A 26,651-nucleotide genomic window follows, 5' to 3' on the forward strand; every position below is an offset into this window, starting at 1 on the left:
CCAATGGCCATTGCACCCATCTGGGGAGTCAACCAGCATATAGAAGATCTGTCTCTCCCTCTCTCTCTCTGTAACTGACTTTCAAATAAATTTTCTTTTTTTTAAAAAAAATCCAATAGACCTCAATATTTACATTGATCCCTAATTTGTAAATGAGCCTTTCTGACTGCCTGATATAAAGGTCCCCTGCCTTATACACCTCAGGTCTCTTTGTAAATGAGTAATACGTAAGGTATTCATTGCCTTGTCATTTTTTTAATTCAGAGAGGGAAGTATCAAAGAAAATGTCCCACAACAAAGCACTTTAGCAGGATCACTGAGCTGTTGGATAATATGGGCAAGAGCAAACCTGACTAGAAGCTCCCATTGGGAGAAACTGACTTTGACTAAGAGGCCTCCAGAGTTACAGAGGGAGGAGTGATTTGGTTCTCTCTGGTACAGGATTTACAATATGACTCTGACATCTCTCTACAGAGATCATCCTTGTTATTTTTAGATTTTACAGTTCCCTGCATCCTGATTCTATTCATTGTCATAAGAATATAAACCATAAATGATACTTCTGGCCTGCTGAGATTGTGGATCTAGTTTGAGCATTTGATCTAGTGATTGCTCTAGTGATTAAGATATAGGTTTAAGATGCCCTTGTCCCATATTAGGTTACCTAGGTTCAAATCCTGGCTTGGCTCCCACCTCTAGCTTCCTGCTAATGTGCATCCCAGGAGACACCAAGTTAGGACTCATTTAATTCTGTCTCTGCCACTTACATGGAAGAGAAGAACTGTGTTTCCTGTCCTTGGCCTGTGCACTGAAGAAATTTATATGTAAGTTGGGCTGGAAGGTGGGAGACTTCTCTGTTTCTGTTTCTCTTATCTCCCTGTCTCAAATTTAAAAAAAAAAAAAGGTGTCAATTGTCCTTCCAGCTAAATTTTTTTTAAAGATTTATTTATTTGCAAGTCAGAGTTACACAGAGAGAGAAGAGGCAGAGAGAAAGGCGCAGAGAGAGAGAGAGAGAGAGAGAGAGAGAGAATCTTCCATCTGATGGTTCACTCCCCCAGTTGGCCACAATGGCCAGAGCTGTGCCAATCCCAAGCCAGGAGATAGGAGCTTCTTCCAGGTCTCCTACACAGGTACAGGGGCCCAAAGACTTGGGACAGCACAGACCCCTGCAGCCAAAAATTTTAACAAGAGTCAAGAGAAATTGATGGTTCATTCAGCCTATCATCCTTTGCAGCTGCAGATCTTATATAGATCAATGTGCTTAGTCTTCTGATTTCCAGCTTTTCAACTACATCCACAGCTTTTTAAAATTAACACTTTGGGTGCTTTTAAGACTTACCTGTGGTCCCCAAACAACTCAAGTTTAAAAATTAAACAGATGGCATTGTGGCATAGCAGGTTAAGCTGCCACCTGCCCCACTTCTGATCCAGCTCCCTGCTAACGTACCTCAGAGTGCAGTAGAGGGCAGCCCAAGCACCCACATGGGAAACTTGAAAGAAGCTCCTGGCTCCATGCTTTGGACTGGCCCAGCTCTAGCCATTGTGACTATGTGGTGAATGAACCAGTGGATAGAAGATCTCTGTGTCTCGCTCTCTCTGTGTAACTGACTTAAAAATAAATAAATATGTATTTTTAGAAAGCTAAACAGACCTTAATTTTTGTATTTTTAAAATTATATTAATCTACTTGAGGGACAGAGAGTTTCAGATAGAGAGAGGGAGGGAGTCCCATTGGGTGGTTCACTCTTCAAATGACTATAATGGCCAGGGATGGACCAGGCTGTGTCTCAGAGCCATGAACTCAATTCAGGTCTCCAAATGGGGCGGTGAGAAATAAATGACAGCTGTGCATCAGCAGAAAGCTGGAATTTGGAGTGAAGTAAGATGCAAACTTAGACACTCTAGCATGGGATTTAGGTGTCCCAGGTACCATCTTAACCACCAGGCCAAATGCCTGCCCCAGATCTTAGTTTAAATCATATTTTGGCTGCTTAGTAACAATGATCATTGATCACAATCTATACTCTTTGTCTAGTTTTCACTATCTGAAATGAGATAATAGAGGTATAATTAAGCTCAAAATATGCACATGGAAGTCCAGTCAATAGGTAGTAGGGATGCAAAATCAAGGTTTTGGCTGAATGAGTTCCAGTTGACTAGAGTATTTCCCTCTCAGCAGAGCTCACACATGAGTGGATCTAAAGTAGCAGACACTGACATGCATACAAGGAGCTCACCACAGGGTGCCTCCACATCTTTCTCATCATGTACTGCTCACAGGCTACATGTAGCTGCCTCATACTCCGAGATGATCACAGTGCTGTCTTGGTCGAGTCTCCAAATCCAGTATATCCTTTCAGTCATTAGACTTATTCTTGATCAAATAGACCTCTTGAAAAGTACAGTAGAATGGGAAAATTAAAATTAATAGAAAATCATGGCTATGACATCAAAACAGCATCCAGTAAAAATGAGTTACATTTATTGACTGAGTCCATAATCAGATCATTTAACTGTAGTAGTCTTGAGTCATGAGAAAAAGAGCTAAAGGAATGTTCTGAGTGTGTGTATGTGTACATATAAAACTACACAACTCATTCCCTATCAACACTCATAGAACTTTCTGCAGAATCGCTCCATAAATCACCGTGAACATTAATAGGGTAAGACAAAACTTTGCAAGCAGTAAAGTCTTGATATTTACCTTCCTTCTAAAGGAAACACAATGAGTGTGTCCATGGCTAAAGTGAAGTGCTGGAGGCTAATTCAAAGCATATCCATTGAATTCTGCACGATATACTTTGACTTTTGAAACACAGGCCCATAGTAGGCCTCCTCCAAGAAGTTAAGCACAAAATCTTTTCTTTTTTTTTTTTTTTTTTTTTTTTTGGACAGGCAGAGTTAGACAGTGAGAGAGAGAGAGAGAGAAAGGTCTTCCTTCCGTTGGTTCACCCCCCAAATGGCCGCTATGGCTGGTGCACTGCACTGATCCAAAGCCAGCCAGGAGCCAGGTGCTTCTTCCTGGTCTCCCATGCGGGTGCAGGGCCCAAGCACTTGGGCCATCCTTCACTGCCTTCCCGGGCCACAGCAGAGAGCTGGACTGGAAGAGGAGCAACTGGGACAGAACCGCACACCAACCGGGACTAGAACCCAGAGTGCCAGCACCTCAGGCGGAGGACGGGCCTAGTGAGCCACAGCGCCAGCCTACAATTTGAGTCTTACACTAAACCTCCCAAGCTAAAGTCTTTGCTATACAGGAGCCTCTGAAAATTCTACATTACAAAGCTGCAGACTATAAGAGCCACATTTTGTGGGTAATATTTCCATATGTTTAGTCCACATATACAAGTATAGCCTGCCTTTGTTTTTATAACATATATTATAAAAAAGAATGTAGCATCTGTGAGCAATATATAAAAGGAATCTCTTACTGCACTAAAGTATGTAATTCTAATGAAATCTGATTGGAAAGGACACAGAACTGACTCATAATCTAATGTGTCAGCAGCTAAAAGCTCAAAATGGATAAAAACCCTCTTTGGTAGTAATGCTTGTCCAGAGCCCCCTTCTTCCTGAAATGTTTGTTAGAATACTACTAATACTAGTCTACTATTAGAATAACAGGATAATAATTCTAATATTTTTATAGAAGGAAACTTCTATTAACAAAGCACACTTCACAGTTCCTTGGTGCTTGCAGTTTCCCAGAATAACCAGCACATAATAGCGAAGAGCAGTGAATGTTGGGGCAGTGTATTCTGGTTTCCTACTATCACTTTAGGGGTGCTGTGTCTCAAGCCCTAGCAACAACAGAAAACCTGAAGAATACATCTCTTGATTCTGAGACCTCAAAAGTATCTGGAGATAAGTGGTAAGAGATAAGTGGCGTCATCTCAAAAAGACCCACATAAGGGCAGGTAAAGCAGGATGGACCACTAAGTATGACTTCAAGTGACTTTAGATTGCTGTTTCCAGTGCTGTTACTTGATGTCTGAGGATGTCTACTCTTTGTCACATTCTAACAAGAACATGTGCATTCTCACCAATAAGGCGGTAATATGGCTACAGTGAGGACATTCTGGCCAGGGGCATTCCTGTGCTACAGACTGTGCTATAGACAAAGGGACATTTACTCTAACACATCATGCACCATAATGAAGTTGCCATAGGTTTTGAGGACAGATTAAGGAGGAACAGACATGTAAGGGAAAGAGATGACAAAGTGCATGCCTAGTACAAGGCCAGATGAGAAAGTACTCCTAGGAGTCTATGTCCCAAATGACTTCTCCATTGCACCTGAAAGTATAGGAGAAACTGAGCTAAATTGTTATGTGATACTTGTGTTCTCAGCCTTCTCAACAAACTCATTTCCCTTTCAAAATGAAAACAAAAGTTCTAGGTTCTGATGGCAATGTAAAAACACAAAATGGTGACAATGGTGTAAGGGCTGGGAACAGGGGATGCAAGCTGGAGGGTTCTGTTTAACACATACCAACACTGTCACAGCAGCCTTGGCATGTGGAGGTGAGCTCTATTCATTAAGAAAGGGGCAGGTGCCATCCACATGTCTACACAACTGACTTAGCCTTTGCACAATAACCATCTTAATTATAGTCATGGGAAGGACACAAGTGAAAGTCACTTTTCACCAAGAGAGGGGAGAATGAAAGGGGAATGCCAGGAGAAGAGGGGGACCTTGACACAAGGAAGACTGTGACAAAGACTCACCCTGGAGAGGAATGTGTAGATTTTGGAGAGAAGGCTGCTAAACAATGAGATTCTGCCCTCTAGGGGCATGACACTGGTATGCCAATCCCCATATTCAATGCCAGGGAGTGACTGGATAGCATGTATGCTAGAATACCAGGGTCACCAAGGATATCCTAGCTCTGTCCCATGCACTGTATCTGAGCTCTCCAAAGGGCAGTTACCATCCTTGGCCAGCAAGTATATCCCTATGGAACTTCCCCAAACTGCAGGTGTACTTTCAACAACTTTCTCAAACATTCCATCTACCCCTTTCCTATTGTGCTTCCTGCCTCCCCACCCTGCCCCAGACATGTCTCCTTAGGAAGAGACTGCCCTAAAGAAGGAGGGATCCCTCAGAAATTCAGGCCTCAATATCACCCCCACCTCCCTAACCCTTGGGATGAATCCAGCATGAAGAAACCAGTGCAGGGTACCTTACCTAGGAGAATTTCAGACAGGGAGTAACTTTCAGCATATGCAGTGGACAAGAGGCACAGCACCATCCCTGCCTGCTGCTGTGTGTGTCAGAGCAAGTCAGGGCCTGGGGCAGGAGCACAGGGCTGTGGCATGAGCACAGGAGATGCAAGATTCCTACTCTAAAACTTTTGAAGAAAGGAAATGGGTTCATTTTGGGTTAAGCGTAAAGAAAGAAGGGTGGAGGACAGAGGGTCAGGGAAGGAAATGCACATTTTTACATTTTACATTAAAAGGAAGGTTTGAAAAATTGGCTCTTCACTTAAAGACATAAACAGACTTTGGAGAGTAGTGTTGGAAAGACAACTCACTATGTGCAATGGAACTGTAGTAAGACTGTCAATATATTTTTCAGCAGAAATTTTGCAGTCCAGAGGGAGTGGTATGGTTTATTCAAAGTCCTGAAAGAAGTAAACAAGAAAATGTGAATCAATGTATTATTTTCAGTGATCCTGTATTTCAAAAATGGAACATAAAGAAACTTTATTAAAAAAAAAAAAGGTAAAGGTGTTTATCGCCATTCACTGGAAAAACTGCTAAAGGAAATTCTTCAAGGGGAAGGAAGAGGATACTAACTAGTATAAAGAAATCATGTGAGGGGCCAGCATTGTGGCTCACTTTGTTAATCCTCCGCCTGCAGTGCCAGCATCCCATATGGGTGCTGGGTTCTAGCCTTGGTTGCTCCTCTTCCAGTCCAGCTCTCTGCTGTGGCCTGGGAAGGCAGTGGAGGACGGCCCAAGTGTTTGGGCCCTGCACCCACAAGAGACCAGGAGGAGGCACCTGGCTCCTGGCTTCAGGCCAGTGCAGTGCCAGCCATAGTGGCCATTTGGAGAGTGAACAACAGAAGGAAGACCTTTGTCTCTCTCTCTCACTGTCTATAGCTCTACTTGTCAAAATAAAAATAAATAAAAAAAAAAGAAATCATGTGAAAATACAAAGCTCATCAGCCAGTGTGCATACAGTATCAGATTCAAACCTCTAATATTCTAATTATGGAGGACTGATAAATTATATCACTAGTAAAAGGTTAAAAGCCACTCTATAGGGGCTGAAGCTATGGCATACTGGGCTAAGCCTCTACTTGTGGCGCTGGCATCCCAGGTCAGCACCAGTTCTTGTCTCAGGATCATGTCTCAGCTAATCTGCTTCTGATTCAGCTCTCTGCTATGGCCTGGGAAGGCAGTAGAAAATGGCTGAGGTGCTTGGGCCCCTGCACCTGCATGAGATACCTGGAAGAAGCTCCTGGCTCCTGGCTCCTGGCTCCTGGCTTCAGATCACCCCAGCTCCAGCTGTTGTGGCTATTTGGGGAGAGAATCAATGCACAGAAGACCTTTCTTTCTTTCTCTACCTCTCTCCATCTGTATCTCTACTTCTTAAATAAAATAAATAAATAAATGAAAAATAACTATAGCTGCAACATTTCCTAAATGATACAAAGTATAAGGTGAAAATGTGACATTCCAACATAAAATGTAGGAGGAGGGGGAGTAAAAGGATAGTCTTTGAATGATATCAGAATTAAGGCTCTCAACCTAGAGTTGTTTTGTTTTGTTTTGTTTTGTTTTTTAATAGAAGAATTAGGAAACCACTAGGCAAACAACTATATCATGAGGGATCTCTTAAAAGTTTAGGAAAATGTGTAATTTCAAAATATTTTTCACCAAAATAAACTTATATTTTAATTCTAATTTCATTAACTTTTTGAAATAAAGATAACAAAAAGATTTTTTTAAAAGATTCAAAGTATGTCACTATAGAAAATCATCAAGTCACAAAGGATATTGGTTAGAGATGAAAAAAAGATGAATTTATAAAACAACAGTATTAATAAAATAGTAATAAATCCTCACCTCTTAATAATTATTTTGAATGTAAATGAATTCTCTAAATAAAAGGCAAACAATGGATGGAGAACATAAAAAAGATAGATATGACTATATAGAGGCTACAAGAGGCTCATTTACTTTAAAGGGCATTTATAGATTGGAAGTGAAGGGATGGAAAGAGATAATCAATGTAAATGAAAAGCAACAATAATCAGAGGTAACTATAAGTCAGATCAACTAAATCAGACTTTAGGCCAAAGCTGTAACAAAGAGACAAAGGTCACTGTATAGTGATAAAAGTATCAGTTCATCAAGTGGATATAAAATTATACACACACCTAAACTCAGACTATCTCTCTGTCTCTAAAACACAGGAATACATATAAGAAATTTAAAGGAAAACAGACTATTACACAATAAAGGCAGGGATTTCAAATCCCATTTTCAACAATAGATCATCTAGATTGAAAATCAACAAGAAAACATTGGGACTGAATTATGCATTAGGAACAAATGGTCCTACCAGACATATACAAAACATTCTGGGGGCTGGTGCTATGGTGTGAGCTGAGACTCCGCCTATGGTGCAGGCATCCCATGTGGGTGCCAGTTCTAGTCCTGGCTGCTCCTCTTCTGATCCAATTCTCTGCTATGGCCTGCGAAAGCAGTGGAGGATGGCCCAAGTGCTTGGGCCCCTGAATCTGTGAGGGTGACCTGGTAGAAGCTTCTGGTTCTGGGCTTCAGATTGTCTCAGCTCCGGCCATTGCAGCCATTTGGGGAGCAGACCAGCAGATGGAAGACTTTTCTCTCTGTCTCTCCCTTTCTGTAGCTCTGCCTCCCAAATAAATAAATAAAAAATAATTTTTTGAGATTTAAAAGCAAGATTTATTAGAGTCAAAGACCTCATGATAAAACTGGAAGCTCCCAAAGTACTTCTGACCTTGCTAAAGGTAACTTTTGGGATAAATAAAATCTAGAAAAAGAACAAACAAAAAAAACATATTTTGTCCAAGAACAATACAATAAAATCAAAAGTCATCCAAAGTACACATAGAATATATGTGGTCATACATTAAGCCACAAAAATAATGTCAACAAGTTTAAGATTAAAATCATATCAAGTATAATTTCACACCCTAGTGGTCTGAAAATAGAAATTAATAATAGGTGAATTAGAAAATATACAAATATGTAGGAACTAAGCTATATACAACCCTAAATAACTACAGGATCAAAGAAAAACTAAAGAGGGAAGCTAAAAATACCTTGAAGAAAATAAGGAAACAGCATACAAAGCTAATAGGATGTAGCAAAATGTAGTACAATATCACCACAACAAAAAAGAAGATATGAAATAAACAACTTAATTATCTAATGTTATAGCTCAACAAATTAGAAAAAACACTAAATAAGAAAATCAGCAAGAAAAGGAAATGACAGAGATTAAAGCAGTAATTAAAAATACATTGTGGGGGGCCACACTGTGGTATAGGGAGAAAGCTGCTGACTGCAGTGCCAGTATCCCACATGGGCAATGGTTCCAGTCCTGGATGCTCAACTTCCAATCCAGCTCTCTGCTATGGACTGGGAAAGCAGTAGAAGATGGCACAGGACCCTGGGTCCCTGTACCCACTTGAGATACCTGGAAGAAGCTCCTGACTCCTGGCTTCAGATCAGCCCAACTCTGGCCACCACAGCCATTTCAGGAGTGAACCAGTGGGTGGAAGACTTCTCTCTCTCTGCCTCTGCCTCTCTGTAACTCTGCCTTTCAAATAAATAAATAAATAAATCAAAAAAGTTAAAATAAAGCTCTCATTTAAACATCAAAAAATAAAACTACTTATGATTGAATTAACCAATAAGGAGAACGATCTGTATACTCAAAAGTGTGACATATGAGTAAAGGAAATTGAAGACAGCAGAAACAATGGAAAGCTAGTCCATGTTCATAGATCAGAAAAATAATACTGTTAAAATGTCCTTCCTACACACACAAAACAATGTAGATATTTAATGCAATCCCAATCAAAATTTTAATGTCATTCTTCACAGAAACAGAAAAAAATATTAAAATTTGTATAAACAGGAAAGATTCAGAATCACCAAAACAATCTTTAGCAAAAACACCAAAGCTAGATGTATTACAAAGCTACAGCATGGTACTGGCACAAAAACAGAAACGTTGACTGATGGACTAGGACAGAAAGCCCAGACATAAACCTGAAAATTGACAATTAACTGATTTTCAAATAAGGTACATAAATGTAGTAAACATAAAATGTAGTAATAGTAGTCTCTTCAACAAATCCTGCTGAAAAAAATGTGCCATCCACATGCAAGATAAATTGGCTACATCTAAATATTTACATGCAATCACTAAAAAATAGATTTCATGCTCAAACATAAAATCTAAAACTAGAAAAGTACTAACAGAACAGGAAAAAGTCCCAAGACATCAGTCCAGAAAATGATTTATTGGATGTGATGCCAAAAGCCAGGCATTAAAAGAAACACAGATTACTAGGATTATAGGAAATTAAAAAATATTTATACTGCAAGAAAAATGACAAAGTGAAGAGAAAAGCCACACATTAGAAAGTAAGAGGCTAACAACAAATATGTATAAGGGAATCTAAGTACTCAAAATAACTCAAATATTTTTATTAAAACAGGAAAAGGACCCAAATAGACATTTCTCAATAGAAGATATATAAATGGCCAACATATGAAAACATCTTTGATATTATTAATGATGAGACACAAATAAAACAAAAATAATGTATCACTTTTCACCTGATGGAATAGCTACTATCAAAAAGATGCAAAATAGTAAGTGTTCATAAGTACAATAGTCTCTGGAAATGTAAATTAAATCAGACAGCTTAGAAAGCAGTATGAAGTTTCCTCTAAAAACATAACATAGAACTTGCATTGGATTTAGTAATTCCAAAACTAAGTATATATTTGAACATGAACCATTATATTTAAGATACAGCTGTACTCCCATGTAGAGTACATAAGAAATAAAATCCATGAACATGTTCACCAACACATGAATGGACTTAAAATGTATTCTACTCAGATTGAAAAAGAAGAAAATTCTGTCACATGACAAGATACATGAATAGAGCACATTATATTATGTGACACAAGTCAGGCACAGAAAGGCAAATATATTATCTTGTTTATATCTGAACTCTGAAAAGCCAAAATGCATATAAGATTCACTAAGTCATAAAACAGACTAAATAAATGTTAAAAGGACTGAACTCACAGGAGGTATTTTCTGATTATGAAGGATCACAAGAGAAAATTAGGGGCGCACATTTGGCCTAGTGGTTAAAATGCCCCTTTAAGTGTCCATGTCCTGGATTTGAGCCTTGGTTCTGCCCAATATTCCAGCTTCCTGAAAATGTGCACACAAGTGATGGATCACGTACCTGAGTCTCTTCCGTGCATGAGAGAGACAGGAATGGAGTTTCAGGATCTAGGCCTCACCCTGGTCTGGCTCTGGCTGTTGTGGGCATCTAGGGAGTAAACCAGTGAATGGGGGATATTTTAAAAACAATATCTGATATCAGTAAACTACCCTTCTACCTTAAGAAATTAGAAAAATTGGAAAAAGCTAAAGCCAAACCAAAGAGGAAAAAGATATAGAGAGTAGAGTGGAAAAAGACAAAGAAACGACGGTGCAGCGGTGGCTACTTGCAGGTAGGGAACTAGGGGCTAGGGATGATGGCACATTGTGAGATCTTTCTGCCCAGCAAGATCCTGCTATCTCTGCACCCAGCCATACCGTACAGGATCTCTCCTTGACCCCAATTTGCTCTACTCATTCCTGTCTCACTTTTGCATTTTGCTGATTCCTCTGGGACAGGCCATGCAAGATTCACAACCCACTTGCTTCTGTCCACCCAACGCCTGGCAGGCTTGCTTAGCTTGCAGTGTCAAGAAATGTATAGTGTGTAAGCCAAGTTCACATGTAAGCAGCTTGAGCATGTTTGGATCTCCTGGACACTAACAGTATATCTGCAACCCTGGTAAAAGAGAGAACTATGCTACTCACTGATAAATACAGAATTTCTTCATCAGGAAAATGATCCCCATGTCTCATCTGGAGACCAGGGGATATGCAAGGATCTTGATGAACACAGTATGAGTGGTGGTCAAGAAAGGCAGAGAAATCAGAACCCTAGTCCAGTCACAGGAGCAGCTGCACACATCTCAGAAAGCAAAAGCAAATGAGGTCCTACCCACTGCCATTGGTGGTTCCTGAACCAGGTGACCAGGTACTGAAACTGCTCCACCTCAGGAGACAGATAAGACTCACAGTGTGGATAGAATGTGTGCAGCCTCATCCATAATCCATGCTGCACTCACAGTGAGTCCCATCATTCCCAGTCACTCCTTCCCTCTACCCCTTGACCTCATGTTTGAGACATGCAGGCTCAGGAAGAAGGCCCTGAAGTCACTACCTTCCCAAGTAAGCCTCGCTTCAGCTCTGTCCAAATATATACCTCCCCAGTTCAACCCACTCCTGATCCCTCTCGGAGCCTGGGTCTCCTCCCAACTGCCTGAAAGATACTCTGGGGAGCAGAGATACTCTGCAAGACGCTTGTCTGATACAAAGCAGTTGCAGGACAGGATCAGTGCTTTGGGATCATATCTTCCCAGCTTGGTGAAAAATTAAAAAATGAGCATCAATATTTGGGGCATCCAGTTTGAATAACTAAAGCTTCCATGTCCAGGTCCTACTTTTGTTTTCGTCTTTTCTGTTTCTTACCCCTGTTTCCTTGCTGTACTCCATCTATAAACCCATGGAGAGAGGTGACTATGTCTCCTACTACGATCTGCCAGCTCCCTTACACTAGTTTTCACTTTATATATGTGAGTTGACAGAAATATACAAAAAAGTATAGCTTTTAAATACACTTAATTAAATTTCTTAAAACAACTGATTTTTCTCAGTCTCTAAAAAAATTATCTTTAAGTCAATTCTGAGGGAAGAATAGCTACCTCGCCTTTGTTTAATTTTTTACAAAACACAAATAAGCATTTATTTCCCTTTAAATCTGTTTATTCTTGTATTGCAGGTCTGCATCTCATGACTGCATTTGGGGGATCCTCAAAGGCCATGACTAGGGCTAACGTGCTTTTCCCAAAGGGCAGCAGTGGAGGTGGGAGGGTGATTTGCAGGCCTGTCCTCAGCATGCACAACAAGAAAGGCGTGACTACAGCTAGAGCACCCATCAGCATGTAGCCTGGTCACCTGGGAAGACCTGGGTGAAGTGTCCGTCCTGACTGGGGATCTGCTGAGATCTAAGCTAAAAGCAAATCCGATCAGAAGTCAGAGAGGACCTTGTGGTTGGGAAACAGAATTTCACAGCAACTTTGAATGAAACTGAGGATCAACATGAAGGGGGATAATGACAATAAAACGACTAAAATCCAAGTAAAACTATTATAGCACCACACACGACTGTCTTTATGTACAAGGGTATCCAACAGGGTCAGAGAAGGAAATAGAGGTCAGACTCGGACCAGGATTCCAGGACTAACGGGAGTAACCCGTTTCAACAAAGTGTAGACAAAAAATAAAACACTGGCACAGTCAGTGACAACAGAACACAAGGAGGATGGATGCACACAGGAGGGCCTACCATGGAGACTGCAGATGCCTGAACCAACTCTCCTCAAGACCGGGAGCGCAGGAGGAACCGGGAGAAGCACGCAGCACACCCGCTGACTCCTCCTCGTCCCAGCCTCCGACTCAGAAGGCGCTGACGGACCTGAGAGGCTCAGGCTGAGGGCTTCTTCCACCACCATAGCTTTATTCCTGGCTCCAACTTGGAGACCACCTCACGGCTGCTAACGCAGGAACCTGTTAGGAGGGAAAAGAATCCTTAACGCCAGGCTCCTACGGCCACTGGACCGCCGCCGCGCGCTTTTCGCCAGTTCTGCTGCGCCTGCGCGGAGAGGCCGGCAAACCCGGCGCGCTTGCGTCACTTCTCTTCCAAGTTCCCGGGACGGTGCCGCTCGGCACCTGCGCGGGACAGCCGGCGGCTAAGGTTTCAGGCTCCTGGGCGATACCTGCTGTCAGTCAACGGGTCGTTTCTCCCGCCAGCCCTCCTCCTTCCAGTCCCTCAGGGAGGCGCGGTGGAGCCCGCCCCAAGGTCCCCCGGTGCAGGAGAAGTGGCTATGCGACCACGGTTCCGGGGTTCCCGCCCGCGACCTGGACGGCCGATACAGGTCCGTCCCGTGGACAAGGGCTCCTGCTGCACGACTCGTGTGCTCTCCAGGAGCCCCCCCCCCCCATCCCCGTCCCAACCCTCAGCCACCCCAGCATCTTTCCAGGGCTTCTCCCGCTGCTGAACCCCTTGCCTTCTGCCCCCTTTCTCTCTCCACTCTCTGCAGATTCTGGGAGCCCGTTCAGTCTCTACCCGGGGTGCCCCGCCCCCTACACTTCCCTGCTACCCCTACCTTTAATCTGGGGCTCAGGCCACTGTTTGAAGGTCACCCTCTGGGTCCCCTAAACTTACCCCGTAATCACTTGCAGACTCTGGTGGTCCCTCACCTCTTTCCAACTTAGCCCTTACCTACTTGTTCCTCCCCATCTTGCTAAGCCCCTTGGGTTTTTGACTTTGCAAATACTTTAACAACTTACCCCTCACCCCTCTTTCTCTTCCTAGCCTACCCCTGAATTGCATCTCTTCCCTGGTTGGAATTCCAGCTCTCTACTCCACTTCATCCCTCCTAAGGGCTCTTTCAGTCCCACGCTGTATTCCTAGTCTCCTGTTTCATGTGTAGCAGTCTAGAGCCAGGCAGTTCTTGTCTCTTTGAATATTACAATTTCTGCCGCACTGTGGGGAGTGCTGGGAGACAGACAAGTGCACCGAGGGAGGAGGGGAAACATTTATCCTCTTCAGAAACTCAACTGAAAAGAGGGTATTTATATATGTGGGCAAACACAAAAACACTCCCCGCCTGCACTCGGTCTGGAGGTTTGGAAAAGCTGAGAGTATTTACATGGTCATTTGGAGGGTGAGGGTGCCCTGGAGATCTCACAAGAGCGGGACTGATTATAATTAGGAAAGGGTTGAGGAGAAACAACTGCAGCAGGCAGTTCTTCAAACACAATCTAGTCTAGTTGTACTTCATGCTGGCATTGTGGCCCAGCAGGTTAAATCTCTGTGTGCAGCGGGTCCTGGCTGATCCACTTCCAATCCAGCTCTCTGCTAATGCACCTGGGAAAACAGAAGTTGGCTCCAATATTTGGGACCCTGCTACCCATGTCAGGGAGACCCAGATGGAGTCCTAGGTGCCTGGATTCAGTCTGGCCCACACCTAGCTGTTGTGGTCATTTGGAGAGTGAACCAGCAGATGGGAGAGCTCTCTAACTGTTCCTTTCAAAGAAAGCAAAAAAAGGGGGAGGGGTGAGAGAGAGAGGGGAAGAGGGGAAGAAAGGAAGAAGGAATTTGTCATCATTAAGTCAAGTTCTTTGAAAGACAATGGCTTGGGTTCAGGAGTTGTGCAACAGAAGGGCCAGTTTAAATCCTTTGCTGGAGAATGTGGATACTCACATCCTTCATGGACTCAAATTCTATACCTAAACAGAATTACACCTTATAAGGTAGCTACTTGCTTATCAAATGAGATGAAATAGGTAGATTTGGGTGTGACTGGGGAGTGTCACTCACCCCAGCATGGCAGGCTGCTGTAGATCTCCAGCATCACATCCCTGTACAGGGTCCTCTGATCATTGTCCAGATGCTGTTACTCACATTGGGTGGACATAACAGTCTGGTCTTATGACACCAATATCTTTTACAGAGCATTTGTCTTCAGCATTTCAGCTCTGGGTCACAAAACAGGTAAATAGGGAATCCATTCTCTCGGTGTGCTTTATGTGTCTCTAATGTAAGATGAAGCCTATTTTATGCTCTGTATGCTGACAGTAAGAAAAACACAATGGAAATATATTCCATCTGTGTTAGTGTTGTAATTGCAAATATACTATAAAAGTTTTTCTTATATACCTAGAACTAACCTTCCCCACAAGAAAGGAACAATGGAATTCTGACTGTGTTAAGAGATCACAGTGACAGGCTAGTGGGGCCACCATGCGGCTGGCCAGGGGCACACTGGGAAGTGGTTGGAAGGCTAGCCTCAGTGCTGTGGGCATCTGTAGGTGCCTGCATGTGACAAAGTTGTGGCCCTTGGCAGTTGGGAGTGAAAGGGTGGGGCAGCCACCCAGTGCCTTCAACTAGGTGCTGCTGTAGTTCATGGTGTGCCTCCTGTCCAAGAAGCTGCTCAATTTGAGGCATCAACAAATGAATTGATTAATGAAGAGTTGGGAATAGCCTATCCCATCATTGATGGGGTTCCTAATAGGATACCACAGGCACTAAGGATGATCTATCCAGATAAGAAGAAACAGAGCGGTACTAGATCATGATTTTTAAAAAACACAGCAACTAAATGTTGTTAATACCATATCCATTGCCGGTGCCGTGGCTCACTAGGCTAATCCTCCGCCTTGCGGCGCCGGCACACCGGGTTCTAGTCCTGGTCAGGGTGCTGGATTCTGTCCCGGTTGCCCCTCTTCCAGGCCAGCTCTCTGCTGTGGCCTGGGAGTGCAGTGGAGGATGGCCCAAGTGCTTGGACCCTGCACCTGCATGGGAGACCAGGATAAGCACCTGGCTCCTGCCTTCGGATCAGCACGGTGTGCTGGCCGCAGTGCGCCGGCTGCGGCGGCCATTGGAGGGTGAACCAATGGCAAAGGAAGACTTTTCTCTCTCTCTCTCTCTCTCACTGTCCACTCTGCCTGCCCCCCCCAAAAAGGCTAAATACCATATCCATTTATAAAACAAATCCTCAATTAGAGAGATATCACACATTATTCTTTTAAAAATGTTTATTTATTTATTTTATTTTCTTCTGAGCCAGAGAGAGAGAGAGAGAGAGAAAGAGAGAGAGAGAGAGAATCTTCCAACCACTGGTTCAAATGGCTGCAACAGCCAGACCTGGGCAAGACCAAAGCCCAGAGCACTTATGCCATCATCTGATGTCTCCCAGGATGCATTAGTAGAGATATGGATCAGAAGCACAGAGGCTGGGACTCAGGCCAGGCACTATGATGATAGGTATGTGAATCCCAAGTAGTAGCTCAACCTACTTCTCCACAATGCCTTCCCCTGGTAAATTCTTTTTATCTTTATAAGCTATATACATTTCAGCTCAAAGGCAGCATCAGAGTTAACAGGGAAGTACTGGAAGATAAGACTGCTCCATCATCACAATCCTTTAACATTTTATATGAGATATTAGTCAATAAGAGAAAAATAATTGAAAATTATTATGATTTGCATACAATATACACCTGCAAGACCCAGATGATCTCCTGAAAACTACTATCAGGATGATTCAATAAATTAGAATATAAAAGTAATATAAAATCATCATATCAGAGTGTGAAATTAGCAAAGCAACTAGGATGCCCATGTCCTACATTACAGTGCCTAAGTTTGATTCTCACATCTGGTCCCTGACTCTAGCTTCCTTCTAGTGCCGGAAGTGTATGATTCAAGTGATGGTCAGTCACATGGAGACCTGGATCAACTTTGTGACTCCAGGTTTTTACCTGCCTAGCCCCAGCCCCAGTCACTATAGGCATTTGGGGAGTGAAGCAGTTGATGGGAACTTTCTTTGTCTTCTTATTTCTCTAAGAAAAATCAATAAATACATTTTTAAATATTTATTTATTTATTTATTTGAAAGCCAGAGTTACAGAGAGAGAGGAGAAGCAGAGAGATAGAGAGAGAGAGGTCTTCAATCCACCGGTTCACTCCCCAGTTGGCTGCAATGGCTGGAGCTACACCAATCGGAAGCCAGGAGCCTGGAGCTTCCTCTGGGTCTTCCCACATGGGTGCAGGGGACCAAGGATTTGGGCTGTCTTCTATTGCTTTCCCAGGCCATAGCAGAGAGCTGGATTGGAAGCGGAGCAGCCAGGACTTGAACCAGTGCCCACAAGGGATGCTGGCACTGCAGGCATCGGCTTTACCTGCTATGCCACAGTGCTGGCCCTTCTTTTTCTTTTCAATAAAAATTCTAAAAATTGAATGGTTACAGTGACTATGCTGTTTGTGCTCTATGCCTGCACATTGGGTCCAGAGAAATGGATAACTTTCTGCTTAACTTGCAGGTCTATGGATCAAGAAAAGGCACATCTGGACATAACATAATTTCCTGGTATCACTCAGATTCTAAATTTGAGTGCATAGTGATAAATAGATGGCACTTTAGGGCTGTGTTATTGAGTATGAAATGTGGTTAAGATACATGTTAGAGGAGAGAAATATCCATGTGTGGGGACCACTACCCACTCATTTTCAGTTTTGTTTCCTGTGAGAGGATCACATACTCCCACTCTCACTCTGGAAAAAGTCAGAGAAGGGCAGAAAAATGACTCTGGTCAAGCAAATACAGTGGAAGGGATGTGTTTCACTTCTGAGAACAGCACACTTTCGGTTCCTTGCCTATGGGGAGCAACTCAGACTAAACTAAGTTACTGGAATTAAGACTTATTCTATGCATCTGCTCTCCCACAATATGGCGCTGGGAGAGGAGTAAACAGCTTCTACACAGCTGCCTCTCACTAACTTGAGTGATGACCTCCAGGAGCTGATCCTGCTCCTGATTGGAGGAGAGCAGTGTACTCGGCATGTGGGTAGCAGAGTTGGGATTGGCGGAAGAGGACTATAAAGGAGGAGAGAGACAACATGCACCAGGAATATCTAAGAGGAACACCTGAGCAGCCCCCGAGAGAGCCGGCCGGCGGTGTGCCGCTCCCCCGCAGAAGTGGGGAAAGTGGCAGGGGGAACCGCCCTTCCACGGAGGTGGAAGGGTCGGTAGCCCACCCGGGAAGAAGCAGCAGCAAACCCGGGGAGGGCTGAGCAGACAAAAGAACAGCGCAGGGTCCTGTGTCATTCCTCCACGAAGAGGGGGAGCGACACTTGCCCTCTTTAGTCACAATGATCAGCAATGTTCTAGGAGAGGCCATTCTATCAGCCTGAACTTAAAATGAGATTTGATATACATCTTGAATGTGGAAGCCCTGAAGAGAGTAAGAGTCACTGCATATCAAACCATAATCTAGTTAACTGCCCTGATATCCTGAGAAATCAGCAAAAGAGCAGCAGTTAAAGCAAATTGCCTCCTGGGATATCACTGCAAGTCTATGGATTGGGCCTGTGGACTTTTCAGTAAATTTTCATGAATACATACACAGAATAAAGCTAAAGGTGATTCCACAGTTCACAGAAAGTATACAAAAATTTGAGAAATATGTGAACTGCCTGACTTATTAGTATCAAAATTTCTTATAACAAAATTAAAGAAACAGGAAACAAGGTAAAAAAAATGACAAGTTACACCACAGATTATTTAGGTTCCTGATAATAAAATCAGACATTGATACGAAAAGGAAGGAAATGGCATCTGAATGGAAAACTGAACAAAGGATTACAGCTTACTTCCTGTTTTGCAAAAACCAATCTTTAAAATATAAATTGCTGTAAGAAAGGAAATACAGGGGCTGGTGCCATGGCTCACTTGGTTAATCCTCCGCCTGCAGCGCTGGCATCCTGTAAGGCACCAGGTTCTAGTCCTGGTTGCTCCTTTTCCAGTCTAACTCCTCTTCCAGTACAGCTCTCTGCTGTGGCCTGAGAGGGCAGTGAAGGATGGCCCAAGTTCTTGGGTTACTGCACCTGCATGGGAGACCAGGAAGAAGCACCTGGCTCCTGGCTTTGGATTGGTGCAGCCCCGGCCAAAGCAGCAATTTGGGGGGTGAACCAATGGAAGGAAGACCTTTCTTTCTCTCTCTCTCTCTCTCTCTCTCTCTCTCTCTGTCTATAACTCTACCTGTCAAATAAAAAAAATAAATAGAAAAGGAAATACAAATTAAAATTATACAGTGTATTGTTTCAACTAATATGTTTCTTAGATTCAAACTTTTGCATCTTGTTTTATGATTCAATAGTTAACTATGATCATACTTTAGCTCTAATTGCTAAACATACCCCATATTGGACCAATCTGTATCAGTACTACTGTAATTACTGTTATAAAAACTACCATAAACTGTCACCTTTGTGGCACTAGTTGTTTCTTAAATTGATTCTGTACTTCCAAACTTTCCCTGAAAGAGACCTAAAGAAGAGAAAATCCAACAGATTGGCAACTGTGGGAACTCAACCCAGAGACATTTTTCATGTTATGAGAGTTTCCAGATTCTGAAAAAGTTTAAGGTAGAAATTAATTCAAGGTAAAAAAGGGTGAAAATCAGACTATTTCATTTATTCTCATCTCACTGAGGATACAAAATTATATCAGGGAAAAGGGCAACATTAATGAGATCTCAGATAAAAACACTGGATATTATGTGATTGGGGCAGTATCAGACTTCCCTGGAGGTGGGGTCTGAAAATATGCAAAGTAAAAACAACATTTTCCAAATTTGTGGGTTTGTCCTGTCAGGCCCACTCTGTCGGGATGGTGGAACGATGGTCTTCCTTGACAAGAAGCACCGGAGACAGTTTTGGTGAACATGTCTGTTTATTAGCAGTTAGGCACAAGCTTTTATAGGGCAGGCAAAGGGGAGTAGCTAGCTCAGGGCAGCAACACTAATTCTATAAGGATAAAGCCGATACTGGTGCCACTGTACTACTCCAATCAGCTTGAAGGTTATGTAGCCTATGTAGCCTTCCAGGTGGCCTTATGGATCTGGGCCACATCTCAGAGCTGATCATTTAGCTGACAATTAGAAGGCCCCCAGCAGGAAGTGGGGGTGGGAGATATGTGCCTGGGGCCCCTGCTGCCTGCCAGCAGTCATGCCATTTGTGGGTCGCAGTGTGCTAAGCCCTCACCCAGGGTTTTTCCCATGGGGCATGGTGTGCTATGTCCTCTTGGCCTCCTGCATAGGCTAGGCAGGCAGTCTTCCAGCCTGGAACAGGATAAACCACACAAGCTTACTGAAAATCATAAGCTCACTGAAACAGAAAGCTTAAGCTACAGATCACAAGCTATATAAGAAAGCATATGTTTCTCAAAGAAAGGATTGGGGCCAGCACCACTGCTCAATAGGGTAATCCTCCGCCTAGCAGCACCGGCACACCGGGTTCTAGTCCCGGTCAGGGTGCCAGATTCTGTCCCAGTTGCCCCTCTTCCAGGCCAGCTCTCTGCTGTGGCCAGGGAGTGCAGTGGAGGATGGCCCAAGTGCTTGGGCCCTGCACCCACATGGGAGACCAGGATAAGCACCTGGCTCCTGCCATCGGATCAGCATGGTGCAGTGGCCATTGGAGAGTGAACCAACGGCAAAGGAAGACCTTTCTCTCTGTCTCTCTCACTGTCCACTCTGCCTGTAAAAAAAAAAAGAAGAAGAAGAAGAAAAGAAAAGATTGGCCCTTGGCTCTGCTCCTGGTAGGTTTTCTTCCAACGTTTAGAGTGTGTCACCTGGAGGATGACTTAATTGACCTTCAGGTTTTTGGCCACATGGATGCTTTGCTTCTACAATGTAATTCTGGTGACAGGTTTTGGGCCATGTGGTATCAGTTCTATCTCTGGATGTGTTGGTGACTAACAAAAGTCATATGGGTGTACAAACATCTCTGTTATGAAACCTCAATATGGACTCTGGACATAGGCTCATGTAAGATTGGTTGTCAATGTCCCATGGTATTATCACCCACTGTTGTTGGGAGTAGCAGGCAATGACAATAAGGTTCCACAACTGGAAGCTCATCCCTTGGCTCATTGCAGTGGGTCCTTTTTTTGGTAAGTAACAGAAATTGTAAGTATGAAGATTTCTGAGCAACAAAGCAACCTTGAAAAAGTTACAGCAAATGAACTCAAAGGCCACACCAAAATAGGAAGTGAGCTAAATCTGGCACATAGGACTATTTCCCTATTTCTGCTTTGTAAAATCATCCCTATGCAAGAAATATTTCACTTGCACAGTAAAAAATACACCTGAAGCAGTGACTCCTGGGACAGAAAAATGAAACTATGAATAATGAAGAATCTTAAATATACAGGACATGTTTGTAAATATAAATAACTAGAGTATCATAGTGATAACTGTGAGGAGCAACTCGGACTAGACTAAGTTACTTGAATTAAGACTTATTCTATGCATCTGCTCTCCCACAATATGGCGCTGAGAAGGGAGTAAACAGCTTCTACACAGCTGCCTCTCGCCAATTTGATTGACTGAGCTGCAGGAGCTGATCTTGCTCCTGATTGGAGGAGAGCAGTGTACTCGGCGTGTGGGTAGCAGAGTTGGGATTGGCGGAAGAGGACTATAAAGGAGGAGAGAGACAACATGCACCAGGAACATCTAAGAGGAACACCTGAGCAGCCCCCAAGAGAGCCGGCCGGCGGTGTGCCGCTCCCCCGCAGAAGTGGGGAAAGTGGCAGGGGGAACCGCCCTTCCACGGAGGTGGAAGGGTCGGTAGCCCACCCGGGAAGAACCAGCAGCAAACCCGGGGAGGGCTGAGCAGACAAAAGAACAGCGCAGGGTCCTGTGTCGTTCCTCCACGAAGAGGGGGAGCAACAGATAACAACATATTTAGCCAGATTAACCCTTAACAGAAAAAGAAACTGAAATTAGAAGAAATTTGTAGCACAACTATCTGGGGAAGAGAGGAGGAATCAAACTAAAAGGCAGGAACTGGACTGAGGGGACATATAAAGGGGAAACTCACACATTTGGGAGATATTACCAGAAGACACACTCCTGCACATGTACAGATCAAGGAAGTAAAAGTTGCCTTTTCATTGACTCAGGATGTAACAGGGAAAAATCCAGGGCTGAGAAGACAATAAAAAATACTGGGAACAGAAATTTAAGTACTGTAGAAGAGAAAGCTCCTAAAATTGCATGCAAAATGGACCAAAATTACTGATGCCTATGCTGCAATCATATGGGAAATTTCAGAGGAACCAATAAAAAGCATTGGACTATTGGAAGGTGAAAGAAATAGTTACTGGGGCCGGCGCCGTGGTGCAATAGGTTAATCTTCTGCCTGCATTTCATATGGGCACCGGTTCTAGTCCTGGTTGCTCCTCTTCCAGTCCAGCTCTTTGCTGTGGCCTGGGAAATCACTGGATGATAGCCCAAGTCCTTGGGCCCTTGCACCCACATCGGAAACCAGGAAGAGGTGCCTGGCTCCTGGCTTCAGACTGGTGCATGTCCAGTTGTTGTGGCCATTTGGGGAGTGAACCAACGGGATGAAGACCTTTCCCTCTGTCACTCCCTCTCACTGTCTGTAACTACCTCTCAAATAAAGAAATAATAAAAAAAGAAATAGTTACTAATCACTGTAAAAATTAAAAGTTTGGGATTTCAATTGAACCAAGTAACTGCCTTATGAGACAGAAATCATTCACCTAAGAATTTAATAGTGTCCACAATTTCTACATTTCATTATTTATAATAGTCAGGATAAAATTCAGAATCAGTACATGTAAGAAAGAAAAATTAACTCATACTCAAGGGAAAAAAAATCCCTAGAAAGAAATGTATTGAGATGTTTTAAGTAGCAGAAAAGACAGCTAAACTAAATACCTTTTAGTATTTAAATGACGAGATAAATATAAAGAACAATAAATAATGAGTTTAAAAAAACCATAAATTTATTTCTATAGCTATAAAATAGAACAACTACAATAGAAATCTACATATGGGCTAAATAACAGATTGGAATAGAAAAAAACCCACAATATTGGAAATTGAAAAAACCCACAGAATTTGAAATACAATCTGACCTTATTATGTCCTCCCAAAAGAATTTGTTGGAAACCTAATTCTCAAGGTTTCTGTCCTTAAGAGTAAGTTAACCCAAATTTTAAAAGAATTTCAGGCTATGAGTTCCATCGCTTGCTCTCTCACCATGTAATGACCTCTGCCATGATAGGATGCAGGCATATGGTCTCTTGACATTGGACTTCTCAGCCTCCAGACTGTAATTGAGTGGTATTTTTATGAGACAAAATAAAATGAGAAAAAAATAGATTGATATTGCCTAATCTTTATGAAAGAGAGAAGGAAATTGGTTGGGAAACTATGGAATAATTTAAAGACAAATTTAACAAATGGAGGTGGCACTATTGCATAATAGGTTAAGCTTCTACCAGCAGCAGGGGCAGCCCATGTGGGCACTGTTTCAAGTCCTGGCTGTTCCACTTCCAATCCAGCTTTCTGCTAATGGCCTGAGAAAGCAGTGGAAGGTGGCCCAAGTACTTGGGTTCCTGCACCCACATAGCAGACCTAGAAGAAGCTCTTGGCTTCCAACTTTGGATCAGCCTAGCTCTGGCTTGTTGTGGCCATTTGGAGAGTGAAAAAGCAGATGGAAGACATCTCTATCGCTTCCTCTTTATGTCTGTAATTTTGCCTCTTGAATAAATAAATCTTAAAAAAATTAACAAATAAGGTTACTTTAAAAACTTTTCAGAAAGTGAAATTAAAGATAAGTTCACCTGACTAAAAACATTTTTAAATCCACATGGACCCAGGTCCAGCATTGTGGTAAGTGGGTTAAAGCCCTGGCCTGTGGCATTGACATCCCATATGGGTACCAGTTCAAGTCCTGGTTGCTCCACTTCTAATCCAGCTCCCTGTTAATGTGCCTGGGAGGGCCACAGAGGATAGTCCAAGTTCTTGGGCCCCTGCACCCACATGGAAGACTGGGAAGAAGCTCCTAGCTCCTGCCTTTGGTCTGGCCCAACCCCAGCTGTTGCAGCCATTTGGGGAATGAAACAGCAGATGGACTATTTCTCTCTGTTTCTCCCTCTCTCTCTATAATTCTGCCTTTCAGATAAGTAAAATAAATCTAAAAAAATCCATATGTGTGGTGGAATGAGAAGGCCATGCTAAGATGGCCACTGGCAAGTGAGCATCAGTTACTCAGAAATGGCTTTGAAACCCACCAGGCAACGGAGCCTGCCTGGCAACAGGCTGTGATTGGATGGCTTTGGAAACTGCCTGGCAACAGGCTGTGATTGGTTGGGGCATAGACCACCCCTTGACCAGAATGGCTGGTCTTGGCTATATAAGATGTTGTACCAACTGAAATAAATGAGTTTGCGGGCTGCTCACCTCAAGCCTGCTTTCACCTGACTCCCGGGGTCTGTGTGGTGACTCCACGCCTCTTGCCCCCACCATGCTGCTCCTCTCAGAAATGAATCCACTGTAACATTGTTGAGAAATCAACGGCAACATCTGGCATGCCAATGTGACTGAGAAAGAGACAGCATGTCAGATTCGGCGAGGTCCCCCCTGGATTTCGGCAAGAAGGCCCCTCGGTGTTTTGTGTGCTGTTCGGTTCTGTGAGGGTGAGCACAGAACCCCCTCCTACGCCCCTTTCCTTGTCCTTGTCCTTGGTCTAAGTGACCCCAGGTTAGCACACACCACCCAGAAGTGTACATCGCTTTTCGGCTCCTCCTTTTACTTTTGGTTTGCCCGGCAAATTCACATAAGGGACTGATCATCCCAGAATTCAGAACCAAGTCATCTTCCCTCACTCGAGAGAGGTGACACTCCGGAGACACCGTGTTGGCATACGGCCTTGACCTAACGAATCAAGGAAGTCCCCCACTAAGCACAGGGCATACTTACAATCTGTTTGTCTAACGTAGGGAAATCTCCTGCAAAATGCCATCAACAGCTGAGGTGCTAGGAATTTGCTTTGTTATGGCAGCAGTGCTGTACGTGTCTTTCCTTTGGCTAGAGTTGGTGTGCCTGCTGCTCTTAAGTGCTCAGACATGGGAAAGATAACCCCCTCTCAGAATCCTGAGCAGATTACCAAACACAGTGAATCTGTGAGTGATAAGAGCCTGTCACTCCAGGCGTCTGTCTCACAGACAACAGTTGATGACTTAGGGATAGAGAGCTTGGACAGTGAAAATAACAATGTAGCAAACAAGGTAGCAAGCAAGGTAGCAATGCCTAGTCAGCCACCCCCCACATACCCATGGGATGAACTTAGAGGACCTCTAGACAATAACTCATGCGAGGTCATCCCATCCACACCCAGTGAGAATCCCCACATTTGTGGCAGTACTCGGGCACCACAAGCTCTCAGGGCAGCTGCTAGACCCTATGCCACCCACATGTTTGCTGTTAATATAGGAGCAGATGCAAAATTCAGGCCCTGGATTCCAACACCTGTAAAAAGACTTCTATTAACCAAAGGTTGAGGATATGCTTGTGTCTTTCCAGAGAATGCGGAACAGCCCATTTGGGTGCCAGCCAGAAACATCAAGCCTGCAACTGACAGCCAACCAGAACCAGCTGAACAAGACCAAGACTCTGCCTTGTTAGCAGACGCACCTGCCCTATTATCCTACCCTGAGGAACTGCCTATAGCCACATCTGTTACTGTTTTGTACCCCACTAGCTCTGGTCAGCCACTCAAATGGCCCACAGCCTGTGTGTAGTCATGCCATTCCTGATAACCATTATTCCTCATTCCTACCCCTATCTGAGCAAGCAATCCTGTGGTCTCTCAATTTGAGTGCTGGTTAGTCAATGACGGGTAAGATCCCCTGGGGGACAACCTAAGACAGGCACAGCTGCGTACGGAGACCACATGGAAATAGGGTCAACAATGGTATGGCCAAGAATCATGCCTCCCATTGCTCAAAAATAAATGAAAAGGGGGAAATGTGGAATGAGAAGGCCATGCCAAGGTGGCCACTGGCAAGCAAGAGTCAGTTATTCAGGAATGGCTTTGAAACCCACCTGGCAATGGAGCCTGCCTGGCAACAGGCTGTGATTGGATGGCTTTGGAAACTGCCTGACAACAGGCTGTGATTGGATGAATTTGAAACTGCCTGGCAACAGGCTGTGATTGGATGGCTTTGGAAACTGCCTGACAACAGGCTGTGATTGGATGAATTTGAAACTGCCTGGCAACAGGCTGTAATTGGATGGCTTTAGAAACTGCCTGGCAACAGGCTGTGATTGGTTGGGGCATAGACCACCCCTTGACCAGATTGGCTGGTCTTGGCTATATAAGATGTTGTACCAACTGAAATAAACAGGTCTGCAGGCTGCTCGCTTCAAGCCTGCTTTCACCTGACTCCCGGGGTCTGTGTGGTGACTCCACGCCTCTTGCCCCCACCATGCTGCTCCTCTCAGAAATGAATCCACTGCAACATTGTTGAGAAATCAATGGCAACACATATGGACACTTTTTAACTTTTAAAATTGTTTGTTTAGTTATTTGACAGGTAGACACTCAGCAAAAGATCTTTCATCTGCTGGTTCACATCTCAAATGTTGGCAAAGGCTGTTACTTTGTCCAGGCTGAACCAGGGAGCCAGGAACTTTACCTGGGTCCCTCACATGGGTGGCAAGGCCATCTGCTGTCTTCCAAGGTATACCACCAGAGAACTAGATCAGAAGCAGAGAAGCTGGTACCCAAATGACACTCTGACATGGAATGCCAGTGTCCCTAGCAGTGACTTTACCTGCTTTGCCACAACATTGTTCTCATCAATGAACTTCTCAAAAACTCCTTGTATGTATGGATTTCAAAAAAAAAT

General features: G+C 43.5%; 1 protein-coding gene across 18 annotated transcripts in view; it reads right to left on the reverse strand.

Moving 5' to 3' along the window:
- Positions 1–26,651, reverse strand: part of LOC127489541 (telomerase reverse transcriptase) — a 117,367-nt gene that overhangs the window by 12,283 nt on the left and 78,433 nt on the right. For 10 of the 18 annotated variants that reach the window (XR_011381613.1, XR_011381620.1, XR_011381623.1 and 7 more), the window contains 4 exons: positions 12,710–12,930; positions 10,490–10,576; positions 5,535–5,624; positions 2,238–2,391 (listed from right to left, as the gene is read on the reverse strand). The gene's annotated coding sequence lies outside the window, so the exon portion shown is untranslated. Of the gene's footprint in view, positions 1–2,237; positions 2,392–5,534; positions 5,625–6,452; positions 8,815–10,489; positions 10,577–12,709; positions 12,931–26,651 lie in introns of all 18 variants that reach the window. The other 8 variants (XR_011381625.1, XR_011381621.1, XM_070055843.1 and 5 more) reach the window with 6 other exon arrangements.

The sequence above is a fragment of the Oryctolagus cuniculus genome, chromosome 13, assembly GCF_964237555.1.
Source record: "Oryctolagus cuniculus chromosome 13, mOryCun1.1, whole genome shotgun sequence".
NCBI classification, from domain to species: domain Eukaryota; kingdom Metazoa; phylum Chordata; class Mammalia; order Lagomorpha; family Leporidae; genus Oryctolagus; species Oryctolagus cuniculus.